Genomic DNA, 16,140 nt, shown 5'->3' with positions numbered 1-16,140 from the left:
ACCTGTGGAGCGTCTCCTTCACACTCCTCCAAACTATGAGGCCTTGCGAGTTTTTGGTTGTGCCTGTTGGCCCAACCTTCGTCCCTATAATAATCACAAGCTTGCTTTTTGCTCTACTCGGTGTGTTTTTCTCGGTATAGTCCTCGACTCAAGGGGGTCAAGTGTTTAGATCCTTCCACAGGTCGTGTATATGTCTCTAGAGATGTTGTCTTTGATGAAAATGTGTTTCCTTTTGCTGATCTAAACCCAAATGCTGGCTCCCGTCTTCGTCGTGAAATTTTGCTTCTTCCCACTGATTCATCTTCTACTTCTTTGTCTCATGGGGATGCTAACATTGATACCTTTATGTCTTTGCCTATTATTCCTGTTGTCACCACTGATGTTGACAGGGTTGCAGTGGAGCCTACGGCACAGCAGCAAGATACAGAAAAAAATCTGAGTCAAAATGATGTACAACTGAGCACTCAGCGTTCAGAACAGTTTTCACCTGCTCGGACTGCTGATCCCGAGGTTGCTTCGCCGACCAGATTCTTGGATCAGACGCCACCGACATCTGTTGCGGCCTCGGCGTCGGATCCCTCCCAGGCGCTGTCGCGTTCACATGGGCGGGCTCGTTCGTGGTCGCCGTCCCGCCACGTCTCCCGTTCCCTGGAGCTGACCCCGCCACGGTCTGCTTCGCCTATACGTGGTCGGCACGTCGACCGCGACCTGGACCAATCTGCGCGGACCCCGACACGTTCCCTGTCCCCGTGCAGTGCTGCACGCACGGATTCCGAGGGAGAAAATCATCCAGTGTCTGATGCTGATATTTCTGACCCTGAAACTGATATTCCTGATTCCCATACAGCTTCAGGTTCTCCTGGTTCTGCCGAAGATTTGGGCGCTGTTCCTGAGGATTCTGTGGAGGCTGCTGCTTCCTCTGATACGGAGACTTCTCAGCCAGCGCCGCCACCTCCGCCACCTCCGCCAGCTCCGCCAGTCACTATATTACAAAGAGGTATTCGTCAACCGAAAAAGTATACAGATGGTACTATACGATATGGTTTGTTTACTTCTACAGGAGAACCTCACACTTTTTCAGAGGCTTCTCAACATGTGCGTTGGTGTGATGCTATGAAGGAGGAATACAATGCTCTCATGAAAATAAAACTTGGCATCTCCTTGCACCACATCATACCAAAAATATTATTGACTGCAAGTGGGTGTATCGCATCAAGAAAAATGCAGATGGTACTGTTGATAGGTACAAGGCCAGGCTAGTTGCAAAGGGGTTTAAGCAGCGATATGGTATTGATTATGAGGACACTTTCAGCCCTGTGGTCAAAGCAGCCACTATCAGGCTTGTTACGGCGATTCTTTGTTTCCAGAGGTTGGAGTCTAAGGCAGCTTGATGTCAAGAACGCGTTTTTACATGGTGTTCTGGAAGAGGAGGTTTATATGAGACAACCACCAGGTTTTGAAAATGCTCAAGTTCCTAATTTTGTATGCAAACTTGATAAAGCTCTGTATGGTCTAAAGCAAGCTCCTCGTGCATGGTACTCAAGGTTAAGTGCAAAGCTGCAAGCTCTTGGTTTTCTTCCTTCTCGAGCTGACACATCATTGTTCTTGTATAATAAGGCCGGCATCATGATATATGTTCTTATTTATGTTGATGATATCATAGTCACTAGTTCCTCTAGCAAGGCAATAACTGCTCTTCTACAAGATCTGAATGCCGATTTTGCTCTTAAAGATTTGGGTGATTTACACTTCTTCTTGGGAATTGAGGTAAAAAGAGATGCTCATGGACTTCTGCTTACACAAGAAAAATATGCCACTAAACTACTAGAAAAGGTTGGCATGAAGGATTGCACTACTTCGCCTACTCCTTTGTCTGCTACTGAAAAACTCTCACTGACAATTGGTTCTCCTCTTGGCTCTAATGATATTACTCAGTACAGAAGTATTGTTGGTGCATTACAGTACCTTACTTTAACCAGACCAGATATTGCTTACTCAGTTAATAAAGTTTGTCAATATCTTCATGCTCCAACAACTGCTCATTGGACAGCTGCAAAGAGAATATTGAGATATGTTCAAGGTACCTTAAAAGTTGGTCTTACTTTTCAGAAGTCTTCTTCCACTTTGTTAAGTGCCTTTTCAGATGCGGATTGGGCTGGTGATCTTGATGACAGAAGGTCTACAGGAGGGTTTGCTATATTTTTTGGACCAAATTTAATCTCTTGGAGTGCTAGAAAACAGGCCACAGTGTCAAGGTCAAGTACAGAAGCTGAGTACAAAGCTTTAGCCAATGCTACAACTGAGTTGATATGGGTTGAGTCTTTACTTTCTGAGCTTGGAGTTATTCTGCGAGTACGACCATGTTTGTGGTGTGATAATCTGGGAGCTACTTTCCTGTCAGCTAATCCTGTGTTTCATGCTAGAACCAAACACATAGAGATAGATTATCATTTTGTTCGAGAAAGGGTTGCAGGGAGACGTCTTGATATCAAATTTATATCTAGCAAGGATCAAGTGGCTGATGGATTTACAAAGGCATTGCCTGTAAAAGAGCTTCATGAATTCAGACGTAATCTCAACCTTTCACAAGGTTGTGATTAAGGGGGGCTGTTAAACATACTTTGTTTTAGGTTGTTTTCTGTTTTTCTTGATACACGTATATGGAGTAGTACTCTAATACGGTGTCCCTGTACAATGCCACGATGGGGCTCTTCCATCTATATAAACACGTAGCCGACGCCCCTAACGGGTCACGTTGTTCCAACCTAAAAACCCTAACGATTGTCACGACCTTGAAAGCTATTGCATGTCGAGAAGGCCTTGACTACTGATCTTCATTTAACAAGGTTTGAGCCATCCTTTGACTATTAGGAGGTGATAAACGCACTGAAGGATAAGTGTGTCCTTAAGTATGATGTTGGTCTTAGTGAAATTAGCAGTACAAAAGAAGCCTTCATGGAGGCATGCTTTATTCATGAAGGCCGAGCATGGAATGTTCATGCTCATTATCTAGCTCGCGGTTCTCTAGATTACCACGTGTGGCTCTTGCAATCCCTAGCATCTATTGTACCTAAGATAAATGAGTAATAAAGAAAGCTTTACTGCTTAATTTTTTGCTGGCTTTGGCGAGTCAAAGAAATTCCATTTCAGTGAAAACAAAATCCACTTTATGAAAAAATAAGGGAACAATCCATTTCCTAATAAAAGTATTCTCGACAACAATACTTCATGAAGTAAGAAAAAATGGTGCAAATATTGTAATATTCTTACACTTTTGTAAGTTCGATGGACTTGGTTTCTATTAAATTTTCATGAAAATTCTTGACTATACATATTAAAAAAATGTTTTAAGTCAACTAGCTGAATCATTAACCGGTTCCTCATGCTGCCTTTGTCCCTAAACTTCCTTCGTCATCGTGCATGCACTACTTTATTTATCCTTCCCTCATCACTCCCGCTCCGCTCTCACTCCCTGGATCCTCCTCCCTTGGAACCCCTCTGCCATTGGTTGTCGTTTTTGTTGCATCACTCGCCATTGATGCTCCCTCGCTCATGGCCGCGTCTACTGCAAATGCATGCATTGTTGTTGTTCTACGTGTTAAGTCAGTGCCACCGCGTTTTGGTGAGGTTGGCCGCCACCTCCCGCACGCTCACCATGCGAAGGCTAGGAAGTTTGCCATGGGCGCCATGGAAGGCAAGATCCCCACGTGCCACCGACCTTAGAGGAGATGATGTCTGTGGAGGAATTCGTTGGGTTATCCTAATTTGGCTGTGACGGGTCTCAACATGCTAGAGTTGTAGCCTTCCAGGTCTAACATCCATGGCGGTCCTTCCGTGGTTGACAGTGGGGGTCTGCTTTTTTTTTTTGCAGAATTTTCTATTATTGCAAGAAGTGTTTCAAAATGTTAGATGTGTGCATTCTTTTTGTTGTGCAAGCACGGGTAAAATGCTACAGTGCATATGCTAAAGAGGATTTTGTCCAATGTTGCCAACATGTTTACGTGATGTTGTGTATGATGATTTTTTTTGATGTGTTTGCCTTTTTTCTTTGCAAACAACGGTACACAAATCCAACATTTCTATTGCATACATTTTTTTTCCCTACATGGGTATATTTGAAATATGGCATTTTTTCACACTTGTACTAACACCATAGGAAACATATGTTGCAGCCAATGTTACATATGTAAAAAGTGTTACATGTGGAGATTTTTTATTGCAATGGCCACCCGCGTGGGATTCGCTCACTTAGGCCATGCTTACTTCTCTGGTATTTTCACCCCAAGGGGTTTGGTGATGGGAGGGATTTTGATGAATCCTTCTTTTTCACCCAATCTCCTTCAACCCTCAAATAATCTTCCACCCCCAATACACTTGTATGGTGGAAAGTTTTAAATCTGGACAAAAATAAGGCGGGTTGTAGGGATATCTTGTGAGTATCCCAACCAAATTTGGCTTGATAAACGAAGTATTGGAAATCTTTTGGGATTTAGTATAACTCTCGTTAATCTCATTAAATACACTTAAGTAAACTAGAAATAAACAAGGCATTAAGTGGATCGGATGGTTTCAGAGGCGACCAATATTTTTCCATTTCTGCTGGCTGCTACACACAACACGAGCCATATATATTTGAAAAACAAATTAAGGCATTGGGAATTTCAAATGTAAGGCGGCTATGAATTTCACATCTAGTGATGGCAGGATGTAACGTGAAGACTCTTAACGAAATGAAAATCGTGTATATAGGTGGAAACCACGTTACATGTGACAGGTGCAACAAAATGTGATGTATTCATAGTTATTATTTTTACTATCTTCGAGTAATGAACCCTTGATCATTCTGAACATTCAGTTAACATTCTGAACATTTCGACTTTCATTCCACATGTAAAAAGGCAGGATGTAAAATGAAAACTTTGTAGGTATAAGGTCGAAACAACATTACAACTGATAGATTGACAGGCATCACCAGTATGTATTCATCGTGAATTCATGATACTCCTACATTATTTATTTATTTTAGAGTAATATAAACCCCTTACCATGGCTATACTATGGGGTTTTTAGTTTTTAATCAGAGCTCATCACGGAGGACGCCTCCCTGCTTGGGGTTGGGTGATGTCTTGACGGGGTAGGATGCCGCCATGGCGATGCCACAGAGTCCCTTCTTGTCCTTCACGTTCCGCTTCATGCGAATGTACCCCTGCTCACCCCAGTCCGCTCCCCATGAGTTCTTCACAATCCAGTACTTGGTGCCGTCCACGGTGACGCCATACCCGACCGCCGCCACTCCGTGGTCCAGCACAGTCCCGCACTTCCCGGCCAACACCCCCTCCGAGTAAAACTGGAACTGCGACCCGCTCGCGTCAATGGCCACGGACACGGGCTGCGCCGCCACCGCCTTCTGCAGCGCAGCCTCGCTGTTGGCCGGCACGTCCTGGTACCCGTCAATGGTGACCACGTCGGGCGGCGCCGTGTTGCAGGTGGACGCCTGCTGCGCCGTGTAGGGGCCGGTACGCGTCCTCGGTGGCGATCCCGCCGTTAGTCGCGATGTACTGGAAGGCGTTGTCCATGAGGCCGCCGTTGCAGCCGGAGTCGGACGTGTCGCAGTCCACGAGCTGCTGCTCAGACAGAGACAGCAGGTTGCTGGTGCGGATCGCGTTGATGCCCTCCACCGCCGCGACCGCCGAGAAGGCCCAGCAGCTGCCGCACCACCCTGGTTCTTGACGCCGGTCACCGCGCCCTTCGCCCGCCAGTCCACCGACGACGGGAGGCTCGAGGCTGCGGCGGCGCCGTGCATGAAGTCGCCACTCGTACGGTCCCCGCGGAACGCGCGGTGGTGCGCGATGCGGGAGGAGGCGTAGGCGCGGCTGAACTCGTCGGCGGTCATGTCGCCGAAGCGGTTGAGCCGGAGCTTGTAGGGCTCGTCGCCGAGGTTGAACTCGTGGATGAGCCGCAGGTTCTCCTTGAACACGTTGAAGCGGCGCGCCTTGTCGCCGAGGTTGCGCGACACCGTGTGCTGCGCGCGCCACCGCTCGTACAGCGCCCACAGGGACTCCTCTGACGCCAGGTCCTTCTCGGTGAAGTCCAGGGCAATCGCTGGCGCGGCCAACAGAAAGACCAGCAGCAGCAAGGTCATGGCGGCAGTCACCACGAGCGCTCTCGCCATTGTCACCTTTGCAATGCTATTGCTCCGTATGTCTGTACGTTTGTTGGAAGCTAACTCTAGTCAGCTAGCTGTGTTGTGAGATGAGTGATGGACGGGTTGTGGTAACCAGCGAATTTTTTTTAAATAATACGAATTTTTTATTTAATTCTACGAATAGCGCGCGTTTTCAAATTTTTCCAAAAGTGTGACTCGGTCGGATGAGAGCAGGCCGATCGGACTGCCGCGGGCCGATCGGACCACAGCGAGGCCGATTGCAGGCGCGGTGGGGCCCGGCGGACGCCGTCGGGAGGACAGGACCCTGTCGGTCTGCCGCAGACCGATCGGCCGGTAGCCTCCAAACGGTGGCATGGCCCCGGGCCACGCGCGCGCGCAGGCGCCACTCGTCGACGCGACACGGCCACGCGCTCCCGGCCACCCTCGCCTTTTCTTCTTTCTTCTTTCTTCTTTCTTCTTCCTCCTCTCTCCTCTCTTCTTCCATTCTCTCTTTCCTGCATGCTTTCTTCCCTGGCTGCACAAGAACAGCTCGAAAACTTCAGCATATTTCGCAGATCCCTAGTGATTTAGCCAATAAAACTTCAACATTTTGCTGCTATTAGTTGAGGGAAGCTCGATCTACGGATGGGTTAGGTTTTGGAGAGGATTAGTGGTGTTGTTTAGCAGCAATGGTGATGAAGTGGTGGAGGTTGGTGGTGGTGTAAGGGGCTGAGCTGCTGCTGGTTCGTGGTGGCGCTGAGGTGCCGCGTGCTGTTCGTGCTGCTCGTGCTGCTATAGTTGGAGAGGCTGCTCACGCTACAAGGGTAAATCCTAATCTTTGCATAGTAGTGTTAAGCTGTGTAGGTTAATGTGGGCTGGTTTTAGTGTTAGTGTATTTATGTGGGCTGGTTTTAGTAGTTGACGCGGATGGAATTTTTTTTAGGTGAGTAAAGATGACAGGTCTAGTGAAGATAGTATTTTACTATGGTATGGATAGTGTCCGATCAAATGAAATGGGAGTTAATCTGAGTGAGTTCAAATCTGTAGAGATGAAGATGATTGCTCCTAGAACATGGACAATTGAGCAGGTGAAGGACTCGGTTGACGAGAATGTTTCGGGCTTAATCTTGAAGTGCACACAGTGGGTGTGCATGCATTGTGGACTAAGTCGATATCAAACATTTCGTGGTATCTGAGGCCTGTAGATGATACCTCTAAGTGGGTGAGCTGGTTAAAAGGGGCTGAAAGGAGAGGAACTAACCCTGTGGCATTAGTTCTTCCGGTGGAGAAGGAGGTAGCGCCTCCTGAAGGCGGTTACAGTGGAGGAGGTGGTTACGAATCAGGCCGGAGCGGTGAAGCACCCGGCGGTGGCGGTGGTTACGAGCACGAACGAGAGCAGCCATGCGGAAGATGTTTATATCGGCCAGGGTGATGGTTACGGTGGAGAAGACGGTGAGGTTGATGGTGACGAAGAAAATGGATACAGCCGGAACCGGATGGAAGAGGAAGATACGAGAAGGTGAAAGTGATGCGATGATTCCGATGAGTCCGATGATGGGGAGGAGGTGCCTATTCCGAGCGAGATGGAATCATAACTTTTACGTCCGCAATGACAATCAACGATGGTCTTGATTCTAGCTCGGGAGTATCACCAGAACAATGTCGCCGTAGGGGCCATGTTTCCGTCGAAGCGACATATGCGGGATGCAATAATGAAGTGGGCAATGGTGAGTCAGAGGCAGCTGAGAACAACCGTGTCATCTGGAAAATTCCTGACGATGGAATGTGTGGACATCAATTGTCCCGGAAGGGTGCATGGGTATGTTCCTAAGTATGACACAACATGGCGTGTGAGCGACTTTGTGGCACATAGTTGTGAGCTTGCAAGTATCCTCAATGATCATTGCAACCTGTCGTCTAATCTCATAGCTCGGCTGTTGTACACTGAAATAGTGGAAGAAACTAGGCGGCGAGGCGCTACTTTGGAACTTATTTGCAATTTTATGTACTGAACAACGAATTTGTAATAAGTATGGAACTACTTTGCAATTTCAAATGTGAAACTATGTTACTTGAATTTATGTACTTGAACAATGAATTTGTAATAAGTATGGAACTACTTTGCAATTTCAAATGTGAAATTATGGTCATGTACGTTACAATAATTTATATCTCGTGTTATGTTATCATTTGTAATGAGTAATAACGAATGTTTTGTTGTTTCCAGAAATGGCAGGAAGATCATTGCTCAATAGGGACATTGAGCGGGCGCACCGTGCGGCCAAGCTAGAGGCCAACCCTCATAGCTTGTCACCAATGGTGACACGCGGGGGTAATCAAAATTGGCAGATACACCCCGGTTGGGTTCAGAGGTTTGTGCGATTTATTTGGTATATTCAATTTGAAGTACTGGCACATACTAATTTGATTCTTATATGAATTTGTAGGTTGAAGTGGGCTGGACTTCTACCTTTTGCACGGTTGGTTGAGGCCACTAGGTCAGAGGTCATCGGTGAGCGAGCAGGCACACCGATCAAGCGCCTTCAGCAGGACCACTCCCTCTCGACCAGCCTGGTGGATCGGTGGAGGCCCGAGACACACACGTTCCACTTTCGATGGGGAGAGATGGCCCCTACTCTCCGGGACGTGTCTTTCTTACTGGGCCTACCGTTGGCGGGTCAGCCCATAGGCCCGGCTGGCGGAACCGGTGCGTTGGGATGAAGAAATGCCCGAACGTTTTGAGGGAACTCGTGCGGGCCGGACCGAGTTTCTCGTGAGGACCACGGTCCAAAGTGTGACTGGTTACTCAACTTCGAGGTAACCATTGTTATAACAAATTTATTTATGGTTATTGAGTTGTTCTAACTAACATCTTTTTTTTCATGGTTGTAGGTTTCACGGTTCACACCGCCGATGAGTGAGGCACGAGATCACTAGGAGTCTCGAGGCGTACATATTGTGGCTGCTTGGAAAGGTCATGTTCACGAGAGAACCATCGGACCACCATCGATGGCGCTTCATCCCCATTGCCTTGGAGATAGCAGAGGCACAAACCGCCGACGACATCATACGGCGGAGTTGGGGTTCCGCGGTTCTAGCGGCCACATACCGAGGTTTGTGCAATGCTTGTACACTTGTCTCCCCCAAGTCCGGGCTTCTTGGCTGCCCATTGTTCTTGCGGCTGTGGTCTGGGAGAGGTTCCCGATTGGTCGGCCGGACATAGATGCTGAGCGCCCATTCGGGGCAAACGAGTTGGATGATCCGGACCACATCGATATGCCTACTTTCGGCATACTTTGGACACGTCGCGAGGTATGTAGGCTCGTACAACATAGTTCTTGCGTAATTTATAGTTTTGCACGAGTACGACTATTTCTCTCCGCAGAGACGATTTGCTCGCGACCAGGTCGGGAAGCTGCTACCCTGCGTTCACCGAGCGAGTTCGACGTGCTCGATGATAGGGCGGTGATCCGGCAGCCCTATATGGCCGCCGCCGTGCATGCAAGGTACCCCGGCGGGATCTCTAACCTCTGCTATAGAGATTGTGCGTCTTGGATGACACGGTCGAAGATCATCTTCGATGTGTCCGTTGAGATAATGTCCCGACGAGAGGATCATGAGGCGGTTCGGCTCTCGGCAGGTGGTCGATCCTCCACCACCGATAGCGCCTCTCCCTGCCTACGTCCACAAGTAAGTTCGAGCATCGCTAAGTTTAAGATTGTTCATCATGGTTCGGCTAACCGACACAATTATTTTCTGCAGGTACAATAGGAAGGGTACTAGCCACTCCTCGACATGGTGGCTTCGAGCGCGTTGGCTCGTATGTTGCTGAGTGGGATGGCGCGACAACACACGTACGGCCGAACGATGAGCAGTTTGACCCACGGGAGTTTGACGCATATCTGCGAGGTACACTGCAGCCACGCGAGTGCGCCTCATCCAGCCGACTGATCCAGCTGAGGCGCCACCTGCGTCTATGCACGATATGTACCCGATTCAGTCCACAGCCGGTAGTCGACAGTATGCGGTACGTATAACTTTCTATTCCACCATCATACTTGTCTTTTATCTATTGGGTTCTACGATTTATATGCTACCATCATTTTTCAGGGTCAGCTGACTGCAGACTTACAGGATGAAGTCGCTCGGTACACACGTCAAGTGTCCAGTGCGCCTCTTCTGCAGCGTGACCAACATGTGTCATGGTTGAGACGACTCGAGGACAAGCTACGCGGGATCTACTCGGCTATCACGTGCAGCCGTAGTTCCGGCGTCGTTCAGCACCACCTCCTTCCACCGCGACCCTCCACACGGCGGCGGCGACGGCCACATCTCACACCGACCGTGACACCCGGACCACCGCCTCCTGGCCGGGCGGGAGGTTCGTCGTGGCGGCGGCACACTCCTTCCGTCGACGACTATCGGTACCAGCAACACGGATCACGGCCTCGTCTCACGCCGACGGCGGCACCCGGACCACCACCTCCCGACCGGGCGGGAGGTTCGTCGTGGCAGCAGCATCACACTCCTTCCTTCGACGACTTGCGGTACTATCGGCGACAAGCTGCTTTCGACCGATGGCGGCGGCGGCAAGCCCCTTTCATGGGAGGAGCGAGGATACACACGGGGTATGTAGTATTCTATATATTGTGTTCCATATAAACTATACTCCACTTAGTTTGACATCACTTATGTTTCGTGGCACGGGATACACGCAGCACTGCTGCGTCCAATCCTTCATGGGGAGCTAGTGATCGGGATCCACGAGCACATGGAGTATTACGGCACGCGAGCGGAACTATGTCGGTATGCGGACTCCTCCACCGAGCCCACACAGGAGACACGATACGACCCCGAGTCCGGTTCTCGGATCCCCGCTCGCATAACCGGGGCTCCGGACAGGTTCGGTTGGACACCCCGTGCTACGCCGCCCCCACGAAACCCCGGACGCCGTCCATAATCTCGAGATATTTATGTATCTATGTATCAAATATTTATGTATGCATTATGTATCGAGACTTTTATGTATGAAGTATGTATCGGTACTCTCCTAACCCTAAGCGTGTCTTGCGAATGAAGAAAATAAATCGATGCAATTGTGGCGGACCAATTGGTTTGTAGCGAGCCGGTTAGGCGGCTATCGGCCGATTGGTCGGCTATCGGCCGATTGGTCGGCGAGCTGACCAACGAGTCGAGGCACTACTGCTCGGTGACAGCAGCCGACACCCAGTCGGTTTGCTGCCGGCCGATCGGCCTCCTCTCATCCGACCGAGTCACACTTTTGGAAAAATTTGAAAACGCGCGCTATTCGTAGAATTAAATAAAAAATTCGTATTATTTTAAAAAAAAATTCGCGTGGTAACCATGCCGATCAGCTGGGTTCTTATATAGAGCAGGCAAGCACCCAAGCATGAGGCACACAAGCCTCGGTTTTGTTTGAAATTTGAAGTCGCGGGTCAAAAACTGTTTTGTCGTTGCCTGCTATTTGGACTTTCATGGGAATTTGGGATTTTTTTTCGTCACTTGTGAGTTATCACGAAAAAAACTATCTCCAGGTTGATTCAGTGCGCAACTCACACTTAGTTTTAGCAAGAATATCTAAAGCGCCGCTGCGCCGGCTGCCAAAGACTAAAGGTGCATGTCAGCAGCTGTTGGCATTGTTGCCTGCTGTTTAGGCGCACGGAGTGACGGAGCAGGGGCGGGGTTACTGGCATGCCGCACACGGGCCTGCTCAACTCTGTGGGCTGTACCCCAAGTTGTCGAGCGCGGGTGGCAACAGCCCAAACCAATGGCCCACGGGTCCCAGCTCAAGGAAAATGGAGTCGAGGCCCCGGGTACCACTAGAAAAAGACCAATCTTTACGAAGGGAAATCAGACCACCACAGAACGACACGTGTCAGCCTGTACCGCTTCCGCGCGCGGACGTAAACCCGGGCTAGCCCGCCGCGCGCATCGCGTACTCGCTCACGCACCGCGTACGCGTACTTCCGCGCGCGAGTGCCTCCACCGTGCGCATGGGCGTGGCCCTGCCTGGGCGTAATCCCTGCTGCACCATGTATGCTACTAGTTTAGGTAGCAGCTCAACTGTACCTACTTTAGTTTTTTACACGCGAGCACATCTACAAGTTATATACGAGTACAGTTACACGTAACACACAGTTACGATTTTATACAAATACACGAGTAAACTTACGTATAACTGATGAGTACAGTTGTGTACTACACACGAGTACAGTTACGTACAACGCACGAGTACAGTTACACACATGGGCGAGCACAAGTACAGTCGCGCACACGAGCAGGTACAGTTGCGCACACGAGTAGGTACAGTCACGCACAACATACGAGTACAGTTGAACACACGAACGAGTACAAGTACAGTCACGCAGACGAGCAGGTACAAACGCGCATACGAGCAGGTACAGTCGTGAACACGAGCAAGTACATGTACACACGCACACGAGCAGGTACAGTCGCACGTAAGTACAGGTACAGTCCCGCACAAGGGAAAGTACAGTGAGCGAGTAAAGGGAAAAATTGCACCAAATACACAAAAAACTGAAGTACTTATCAGTTGAAACACGAGTACAGTTAGGTACACACCACAGGTACAATCATACTATTATTGGAAGTACGAAAAAAAAGTATCTCCAAACCTATCAACATGGGATCTAGTTTCGAAGATCTCGACGCGAAGATCTCAAAAGTGAAAACGGTTCGCAATTTGGACTTACGGTTCTCAAGATATTTCATTTTGAAAAAACGAATCTAGAAGAAAAAGGGAAAAACTGACACAACTCAGTTTTCTCTCTCCTCCCCCATCCCCACCTTGCTTCCCCTTGCGACACGTGGCGAGCAGGGAGAGCACTTCCCATTGATTTTTTGGCACCACAGCGCGCCACTTGTCGCGTGCGGAGCGAGTTGTTTTCCCTTCGCGAAGGTCGGCCTTTTTCTAGAGTTTTCCTCGAGGCCCCCTACTAACTATACCGCTGCTCTATGCGGGACCTACTAAGGGCATGAGTCCGTAAACAGGTAAACTCAAAATTCGGAGTTCAGTTCACCGAACTCTTGTTTACTAGTCGGAAAAATATTATCACAAAGCAGAATCCATACTAAAAAGGTGCATTTGAAATATCGTAGAAAAATTGGTCGATGATCATATATAGATGGATTTGATGCTTCGATGAAGCATCATAAGTTACATAATTCGATAATAAAACCTAAATTACTTAGTACACCGGCGGGCGCTAACTAATTTTAACCAAAATGTGGCCTAATGGCCTATGCGCGCGGCGGTGCCGGTGGTGGCGGAGCGTCGAGGCGGACGACAGCGTTGTCGCTAGCGTCGAGGAGCGGAGTCAAGCTCGACTATCTCGAGCTTGACGCGGCGGACACGCTCCTCCCGGCGCGCCGCCTCGTACTCGCGCATTTGGCAAACGACGTCCGCATCCTCCCAGCGGTAGCGAGCGCGGGCCTCCGCCGCGGAGATCGCCTCCACCTGCGCGACCATGGCGTCCTCCTCGTCGGAGCCGTGGACGTAGTCGCCTGCCGAGAATGTGGGCGAACGCGCAGGGACGAGCTCGTCGTCGTCGAATTTGTCGATGACGGGGGGCCGCGGTGCGCGGCTCGAGCCGCCAGACGACGATCACTACTAGGAAAAGGCTTATTGCCGGCGCACCAAAACGGGCTATTGCCGGCGCACTAGAGCCCGCCGGTGGGAACAGGCCGATGGTAATAGCTATTTGCCGGCGCACCTGTCTAGTGCGCCGGCAGTAAGTTATACAAGAAAACAAAAAAAAATCAAATCTAGACCTAGATCCAGATCTAGCTCGGGTTCATCTATCTCAGGTTCGTCCTCCAAAACGGTGGCCATGCGCCGCCTTGTTGTCGTTGCCGCGCCGGTGTAGGAGTAGGAGTAGGAGGAGGAGGAGGATGGGAATGAGGTCGGAGGTGGTGGTTTAGGAGGAGGAGGAGGAGATGGCCGGAGGTGGAGGTGGAGGTGGAGGAGGAGGAGGAGAAGATGGCCGGAGGTGGAGGAGGAGGAGGAGGAGGAGAAGGAGAAGGAGAAGGCCGGAGGTGGAGGAGGTTACCGGAGAAGGAGGAGGTCACCGGAGTAGGAGGATGAGGAGGTCACCGGAGTAGGAGGAGGAGGAGGGCGTCGATGTGGAGAAGAGGAGGAGGGAAAGAGAAAAAGGGGAGAAGTAAGGAAGGAGAAGAGGTAGGAGGGCCGGCTTGACTATATAGTCTAGGTTACCGCCGGCGCACCAAGTAGGGTGGCGCGCCGGGGGTATTTTTTCTTTTTTTTTCACCCAAATCTTAAATCTCAAAAAAGTCATGTTTCTGTTTTCCAATTGACGAATCCATTTTTGTCCAAACGACCGTAGGTGGTTGAATTTGGATAGGAAGTTTCGCGTAAATAGATTTTGCTATAAAAAAAGTTTTTCATCAGAGGTCGTATGCAACCAGAAATCCCGTTTTACCGAAAGATGACGCCATTTTGCATAATATATATCGAAATTCATTTTTTCAAATTTTCATGAAAGCTAGATTACATAATACATGGGCAGTTCAAAGGATTTTATTTTTTTGAATTTTCTATCATTTTCTTTTATTTTTTCAAAACTGAAAAGGCGGTCCAGGGGGGGGGGGATCGGGAGGGAAAATCATGGCAGCTCTTACTGCCGACGCACCATGTTGGTGCGCCGGCGGTAAGGGGCTCGATTTTTTTTGTCTGGTCTGGTCCTCTTCGAACTTTATCACCGGCACATCTTTTTTGCTTGTGCGCCGGCAGTAAGACACCATCGCCGGCGCGACGGCATATAGGTGCGCCGACACTATTTGCCACCGGCAAATGGATTTGCTGGTGCGCCGGTAGTGCTATTTCCATCTATAGGCCTTTTCCTAGTAGTGGACCCCTCGCCGTTGTTGGCGTACCTCGCTAGCTTCCCTGGGGGCGTGAGTCCCCAGTTCGTCCACCGACGGGCGCTACGCTCGCACGCGCCCTCCGACCGGTTCCACTTTCGGCGTTCCACGTCGGTGCAGAACACAGGGGGGACTCGGCGGCGAGTCCCTGTCGCCCAATCCCGCGCCGTGGCCTGCTGAGCCACCACGGGAGGCCATTGCGCCGCTGAGGAGGGTGGAGGGTTGGATGCACAAAGCTGGATTGCTCGCCGGAATCCAAACAGGAGGCGGCGGAGGGAGTGGAAGCGGCGGAGGGGAGTAGGATTTGGCAACCGAACTCCCCTTTGCGGCCCCTTTTAATACGGGGCGGCCGCCAAGTTTCTCGGGCCCCGAACTCGTTTTACGGGTCAGGCCGCGAGTTCGGGCTCTATTCTGGCCCAGTTTCGGCCCAAACCCGTAAATCCGCCGAACTTTTTTGGTTTCGGCCTGTTTTACGGGTTCTGTTAGATCCTCTAACCCTAATTGTTTGGCTAGATCTAGTAGACATTGAGACAAGAAAAATAAAGGAGAAAGTAGAAATACTCGATTACGGCTCCCGTCTATCTAGATTGAAAAAAGAAGCACATCAAAATTTCAAAAAAAAAATCAAGATAAAGCATCTAAGAAACTCCATATGCTTATTATGCTGCGTCTCCCGGCTGAGATGGATCTATGTTTTAAAATGTTCTATCCAACACTACCTTCGGAGCTACAACATATTTTCCAAATGACAGAAGAGAGCTCAATGCATGTCCACTCTGGTCCATCACCATCACACAGTAAAACAAACAGAAAACCTTCTTCCAAACTAACATGGAAATATAGATGCATTACCCCAGTAAGACAAACAAATCTTCTTTTGAAATTAACTGTATGGCCGCGGCCTGTTGTACGGTCACATGGTGAACATTATCGAAACTTGTCACAAACTGCCGGTCGTTGTCCACGATGGCCGCGGCCTGTTGTACGGTCACATGGTGAACAACCGACCGGACAATGTGGCCAGTCGATCCCCTCTCGGTTGATGTTGCGAAGTTCAAAACTTTGGTCCAACC

The 16,140-nt window shown here is 49.5% G+C and overlaps 1 pseudogene; it reads right to left on the bottom strand.

The window, feature by feature from the left end:
- Positions 1-5,077: 5,077 nt before the first annotated feature.
- On the bottom strand, positions 5,078-6,172 carry LOC124680314 (annotated as a pseudogene).
- Between the last annotated feature and the right edge of the window lie 9,968 nt (positions 6,173-16,140).

The sequence above is a fragment of the Lolium rigidum genome, chromosome 1, assembly GCF_022539505.1.
Source record: "Lolium rigidum isolate FL_2022 chromosome 1, APGP_CSIRO_Lrig_0.1, whole genome shotgun sequence".
NCBI classification, from domain to species: domain Eukaryota; kingdom Viridiplantae; phylum Streptophyta; class Magnoliopsida; order Poales; family Poaceae; genus Lolium; species Lolium rigidum.
The sequence above is the reverse complement of the archived record's forward strand: the minus strand, read 5'-3'. Positions and strand labels throughout refer to the sequence as shown.